The sequence below is a fragment of the Dendrobates tinctorius genome, unplaced genomic scaffold (genome assembly GCF_039654945.1).
Source record: "Dendrobates tinctorius isolate UK_male_01 unplaced genomic scaffold, ASM3965494v1 ptg000070l, whole genome shotgun sequence".
Lineage (NCBI taxonomy): Eukaryota > Metazoa > Chordata > Amphibia > Anura > Dendrobatidae > Dendrobates > Dendrobates tinctorius.
The window spans coordinates 78,971,364-78,978,532 of record NW_027361738.1 but is presented as its reverse complement, the minus strand read 5'-3'; the positions used below and the strand labels follow the sequence as shown (position 1 = coordinate 78,978,532).

At 43.7% G+C, this 7,169-nt stretch overlaps 1 long non-coding RNA gene across 4 annotated transcripts in view; it reads right to left on the bottom strand.

The window, feature by feature from the left end:
• Positions 1-412: 412 nt before the first annotated feature.
• The window catches only part of LOC141095719 (uncharacterized), a 92,303-nt gene continuing 85,546 nt past the window's right edge, over positions 413-7,169 (bottom strand). For 3 of the 4 annotated variants that reach the window (XR_012233459.1, XR_012233457.1, XR_012233460.1), the window contains exons 5-6: positions 1,630-4,368; positions 413-1,543 (exon numbers count right to left, since the gene is read on the bottom strand). This is a non-coding gene — a long non-coding RNA (uncharacterized lncRNA). The remainder of the gene's footprint in view (positions 1,544-1,629; positions 4,369-7,169) is intronic. The other variant, XR_012233458.1, reaches the window with a different exon arrangement.

Sequence of the window (7,169 nt, the reverse complement as noted above, 5' to 3'; positions counted from 1 at the left end):
TTAATAAGCCACCATGACAGGCAAGGCTAGCTTACACGTTTCTGACAAGTATTACATGTCTGTAATAAACACAATATTTCACCGCACTATACTGGGAAAGTCAAAGGATCAAATTAGAAGACTGACTTGATAATACATAGAGAGAGCGTGATGGTCTTGAGGCTGTTTGCCTTGATTTTGTAATATAGTTAGCTGGCCTAAATGTTACTAAGTGAATATGGACAGCACGCCTTTTCTATGCATTATCAAGTGAGTAGTCTATTTTGATCCTTTGACTTTGCCAGTATAGCGCCGTGAAATATTGTCTTTTTTACAGACATGTAATATGTCTCAGAAACGCATAAGGTAGCCTTGCCTGTCATGGTGTCTTAATCATATGATTTGAAAACCGTCATAAGAAATGTTAGTATTATCTGTTTTAGCTCATTTTGATGATGGAGGGAAACCTCTTTTTTACTTTGGATTGGGATTTTAACCACCAGTTCAAACACACTGGACATCTCCTCCCATCAGACCAATTAAGAACAGTCATGTACAGTATGGGTTTACAATTTCCATGTTTTTAGCCACTTATAAATTGTGGAATGTTGGGGAAGGAGAAGGCGGAGGAGCAGCCTGTAGTTGCTGCTGATTACTTTGAGCAACATCGCCCTGTGTGGGTGCATACTGTTGCCCATGGTGTTGGTACTGACCTTCCTCCTGTGCTTGTTGGGGGTAGTAGCCATAGTAATACTGCTGAGGTGCATCTTGTTGGGGCGGGTAGGCCCGTGTCTCATACCCACCAATATAGCCATGTCGTCCCCAACCAGGTTGGGACCAGCCTCCAACACTGGGTGGGAAAAAGTGGCCATATTGGTGGGGTTGGCTAGAGCCAGAAATCTGTTGCTGCTGTTGGGAAGGTTGGGTAGGGGGAGGAAGGGGGTGAGGTGTAGGCCCACGTATTTGAGGATGTTCAGACCCTGCTTGAGCAAGCATCTATGTGGGTGGTCTCATGCGCATTAGATTTCTGGGGGAAAGCTGCCACCTCTCCAGATATTCGAAAAGCTCATATGGGGTATTGGGGGGGGTGCTTGCATCAAGCAGGATCTGAAAACATCCCCGAATACGGAGCCTGACCTCACGGGAAAGGGCACGGAGATAAAGGGCCAGGCTACGTGAGTAGGCCTCCTCCCCATCATCTGTAGTGACTCAAGATAAATAATTTAGGACCCCTGTGTCCACATTGGTCCTGCTATCTTGAACAGCGACCTGGCGCCTTCTTCGGCCTCGCCGGGATCTAACAGCAGCCTGTGGGGAGCCCCGGATCTGGGCAGTTGGGCTGCTGCTCAAGTTGCCCTGCTCCTCCAGGATGGGTGATGGGGCAGCAGCAGACGGTCCTGGTGGTGTGGTTTGTTGGGCAGCCAATGGGTTCTCCTGTGACTCATCTTCACCCATGCTTCTTGTAGGGGGAGAAGATGGGCCAGCCACCTCATCCCCTACAGGATCAATTATGGGCTCTGTCTCTGAGCCCGTTCCTCGATCCGTAAGGTTCGATTGAGTTCTGCTACGAAATAGAACAGAGGCAAAAATACATCAATATTTTTGGCCCTGTAAAGTATCGGTGTAATGTGGTGTGAGGTATGTACTTACGGTCTCAGATCCAGAATTGGGGCGAGGAAGGAGAGGCGGTCTTAATACACATATTTGCATTTCACATAGCCCACATCCCCACTCCTGGACCGCTGCTGACGTTCCCGGCGGTATTGGTCCCGGATGCTTCGCCAGCGTTTCATCACATCTTCCACTGCAATGTGACAGGAAATATTCTCAATTTCACATATTTGATCGGTCACATTTGCTACCAGTAGTCTAGGCATGTGGCCTTCTGGGGTGTGCTTTCTAGCCAGGCTGGCATATCTAATTGGCCCATCCAGGCCAGATACACAGGGTCAGACTAGTTTATGTATCAAGTAACTACACTTAATAACTTGGGTGGCTAAGAGGAAGAGGAGCTTGTGGCCTGGGCAAAATTATGGCAGTGTGAAACTATGTGTCACATCAAAATCTACCCGCCTCATGAGGCAAAAAGGAGAAGGACAGGAAGGGGAGGGGGGGCAGAATCTGTAATCATTTTTGTTTGTAAGGTAATTTAAATCATTTTTGGGCCTTGTACTTATTCAGTTTCTGCTGCTGCTCACGTGGCCGATCACCAAAGTCATGGAACATCTGGCGACATATGCGCCTCCATGACGCCTCCTTTCTTTCCCGGTTGGCATAATTGGCATCCCTTTGGTCCCAAAGTTCTGGCCGCTCCTGCACTAATACTATAATCATCTCCACATTAAGGAAATATGGCGCCATGACGCTGCTGTACTCCGTGGAGGCTGACTTCCTGAATGTCTGGAGCGCTTTTTGAGCTCATTTGCATGTCTAGGCTTCCTGATGATGGATTGGGGCATTTCCTGTCACCAGCCAAAAGACCTGCGTATTTCTTGCAAGTCACACGTGTGGTCCGTGTGTAATCCGTATTTTTTGCGCACCCATAGACTTGCATTGGTGTATTACGGGCGTAGTACGCTGACAATCGCAGCATGCTGCGATTGGCACGGACTGTAGAATACGGACGAGAAATATACGGCTGTTGGGAGCAAACCCATAGAGAATCATTGGTCCGTGTGCAATGCGTGCTTTTAACGCCTCTCACTCGTCCGTATTCCTCGCTAGTGTGACCCCGGCCTAAGACTTTTACCTGTCAAAGGTCTGTTTTACTAGTCAGATTTTACATCGGATTACGCTACACTAATACAGTGCCATGTTACAGGCACTGGTCTTTTGGATGTACAGTATATATAGCTAGCTTCTTATTCTGTCATTTTTGTGAAGGCTGTTGAATTTTGCTTAAAAAAGAACATTTTAAAAAAATCTAGACATTTAACAATACAATTCCTATTTTACTAGTCCTATTTGACAACGATACACACCACACCTATACTGCAACATTTTTCTCTCTGTACGTGTACCTAACTAATATTTCTTGTTACTTTTTGACAAAGGTTAAATAATATGCATTAAAAACTTGTTAAAAGTTAATTATGAAATGTATAGTAATTGAAAAATAGTAATGCAGTGCATCGGGTAATGTAAAAGAGAAAGAAGGATATACCAAGGTTAAAAATGTAGCATCCGCTGGCAGATTAAGCACCACCTCCATTGGCACCATCTGTCTGAGCAGTAGTACTAGGTCACAATTGGTCTCCTTTGCATATGGAAAGTGTCTTAGTGGGGAGGAAGTGGAGGGCGTTATGGAATGTTTGACATATCACTCGTCTCAGTTACATCATAGCATGATGTTACCTCTGACAGCGACACCTTCAGTTTGAATCAGTGTCTGCACAGAACAGTCTTTCTAATCACAAATGACAAAAACTGCTACTGGATATTTTTTATTTTTGAAAAAATGAAAATTCATTATTAAATTGGCTGCTGGCTACTACTGGGTTACCATCAGTTACTTTTGAAAAGTAACGTTGACATTAGTAAGACTGTGTTTGTATTCAAGTGATGAAAAGGGGTTTAATAGAAACCTAGGAGACCTCCTAGGAGATGTGTCTAATAGACCTAAGAGAGTTAAACTTTCCTGGGAAAGTGGAGGCTTTACAGAACTGCATCTTTCTGCAAATTGATTCGTTGCAAATCAAATTTTGGAGAACAATTTTGTTGAACCTGGTGAATATGAGTTTAAAAAGATTCAATAATCTCTATTTATTATACAGTACATATAAATTACTATATTATTACTATATTGTTATGGGAGTCTTTTTGCTGCAATTTTTGCAGAAGAGTTTGCCACAGTGTAGCAGAAATTGTGCCATAAACCATTATTTAAATATCCGAGCAGACCTTAAGAAAACACATATTTTTTTTATAGTGTACGGTATTATTGTTGAATCCGAAATAATCAGAAATAATAGTTATTTGAATGAAACATAAAATATGTATAAAAAAAATCTCAACATGATTTTTTTCATTGCAACAGCATTAAAATGAGTCTCCATATAACCTGCAAGTCACGGGAAGGAGAATGGTCTGTGTTCTTTCAGATTAAGAATGGTGAAAACAACTCCACAGAGGGGATGATTTAATGACTTAGTCACCTGGTGTGAGGGAGGGGAGACATGAAAAGGGTCTGTGGCTGAACAGATAAGTGAAAGTTTTGGAAGAGAATTCCGCTCTGAATGGGCACCAATTGCTAGGAATGATGTAAATCTCGATGGTGATACTTAGCTTCCATAATGTTAGGAGAGTACTGTGCTCCGCTGATAAGATTACAGCCACCGACAAAATCCACCTCAACGCTCCACTGATGTCTTCTAACCCTTCCTGTAAATACTGTTAAAAGAAGGACGGATCACCATTAAAACCAGCATGTCATTTCTATCATTAGGATCATGCCAGACTAAGCCTGGGAATACATGAAGTGTCAGGAATGGTTAAACATACAGGTAAAATAAGTTTAACTCCAACAATAGTATATACATATATATATATATATATATATATATATATACCAACATAGGACTGGAAGATTTGCTGTTTTAATATTGGCATCAAATATTTCTAATTCTGGCCTCACTATGTGGTAGTGGTGCCACCATTGGGCCTCTTCAATTTTCAGGGTCTAGGTATGACTGCTACCTTTGCTCTCCCAATGTCCCTTCTTGACCTGCTTGATGCCTCTGCAATCTGTTTGTTACTTCTATTTAGAGCAACTAACCCTGTGACAACACGTTTCTCTATAGAGGCAGGAGACCACTGATGACCTGCCTCCTACTATTTTGGTGCATTGATCCTGTGGTGACTGTCACTGCAGCTATGTGATTAGCAATATTATCATGTGTATAATAAAGCAGCAGGGCTTCTGCAACTGATGGGGTCAGATAAAGCTCTGGTCTGAACAGTTTAATCCCTTAGATGCTGTGGTCAATAGGGACAGCAGCGTCTAAAGATACCGTTACACTAAAGGCCTTTTTACATTTAGCGATGCATCAGCGATCCCGACCATGATACGACCCGGTCAGGATCGCTGGTGCATCGCTAAATGATCGCTAGTGAGCTGCCAAACAGGCAGATCTCACAGCGATGCAGCAGCGATACAGCGGACGATACTTACCTTTCAGACGCGGCAATCCTGACGTCCTCCCGCCCTCCTCCACACGTCGCTCGTCGGCGCCAGCAGGTAGCAGGAAGCCCAGCAGGAAGCGCCCAATGAGAAATGGAGCCGGCCGATCTCGCGTGATCAGCGATGGACAGCGGGAGAGCCGGTCGGAGGTAAGTATCACACATAGCGATATCGCTATAACGTCACAAAATCGATGACATTATAGCGATATTGCTAGCGATATCGCTATGTGTAAAACCCCCTTAAGCGACACACCAGTGATCCTGACAACGATACGACCTGGTAAGGATCGCTGGTACATCGCTACATGGTCACTAGTAAGCTGCCAAGCAGACAGATCTACACAACGACTCCGCAACGATACGGCGATCCATATACCGACCTCGGCGGTCGTTGGGACCTTGTCACACAGCAGCGATTCGGACGACTCCCACCTGCGTCCTTGAGTTCTGCATCGCCAACTACGTCGCTCGTCGGCGTCAAACACAGTGATGCATGCTGGCCAGCGGGACACCAACGATCAAAAAATGGCCCAGGGCATTCAAGTACGATCAGCGAGATCGCAGCGGGGGGCACGGTCGCCGCTATGTGTCACACGTAGCAAGATCGCTGGCGAGGTCGCTGTTGTGTCACAAAATCTGTGACGTTTCAGCGATCTCGCTAACAATCTCGCTATGTGTGATGGGGCCTTACGGTGTTTAATAAACTTTCCCTATTTTCAGCTCATCAACACTGACAATAAAATCATGGGTTACCAGCTAATTGTGTACCTATAATAGGCTTAGCAAATTATCTAATCCAAAGAATTTTGTCTTTTGCAATTTGGTGGAACAAATTTAATTAGTGTTTTAATTAGTGTTTTAAATTCTATAAAAGTATTCCCACTCCTCAGAAAATAAGAACTTTTTTTAATTTAAAAAAATGAAATAAATGTTTTAACACAACAGACTTTTTTTTATATATTTTTTTACAGTGTCTAATGAGGCGTAAAAAGTGTCTAAAACACATAATAAAAATGGCACTTAGTACATTTGTAATTTTGAATGTCAATGTTTGTCTTATTGGATCCGGAAAACGTCTATTTCTGGAGTGCAGTGCTGTGTAAGCTGAATTTTAAAGCATCATTCTCGGCAGCACATCATGCTCTGTAATGTGCTGCTGATAACGGGATATTCTATGTGCATAGAACGAGCGATTTGATAATAGTTTAATGGTGATGATGGTGCCGTGTAAACCCAACATAAGTCTAGGGTCTTTTCTACATCCCCTGTATCTGGCCCTGCTGAGCATGCCCCTCCGTAGGTGCGGTGTCCCTTCACTGCACCATTTACGGGCTCCATTGACCCACAAGTCCATAATGAACAGAGTCGGAATTATTGCGCCCTGTTATGCAGTGTCAAGAATGTGACAAGCCAGAGAGCAAGTTAGGACACGTATCTAGGCAGAAATAATAGCAATGTCTTTTATGAAAGGCTAAGGTGAAAGATTTGGCGATAACAGCCGCGGCCTCCGGTGTGTCTGTGATATTATCATTCCAGTCATCACTGGTTAATTACATCCTTAAGGAGACCGATAAGGAGCACAATGCACTCACGAGTTACCACCAAGATCCCACATAGCAGATATAGGTGCTATCTCGCAGCAAGGGGAACCAAGAAGTGACCAGTTTCAGGTACGCTCCGGCCAATAGTTGCCAACTATTCCGAGTTTTGGCAAGACCTCAGCCTCGACTGTTGTTCCTGTAGTAGAATAAAGTGACCCCACACAGTGTTAGGCTGTGTTCACACATTGTAGCTGCATTTAGTTTTTTGACGCAATCGCAATTGAACTGCAACAGTTTTTGGACCAAATTTTGTAAAAAAATAAAAAATTTTTTGCACACCCTATTACAGGCACAACCCTTCCCATACCACTAATTTCTGCCTTTTTAAGATGAACCATCCAAGTACTGCTTCCTGTGAATATTGGTGGTACCCAGGAGTTTTGCTAGCTCTTGGAGTCTGAAAGGTGC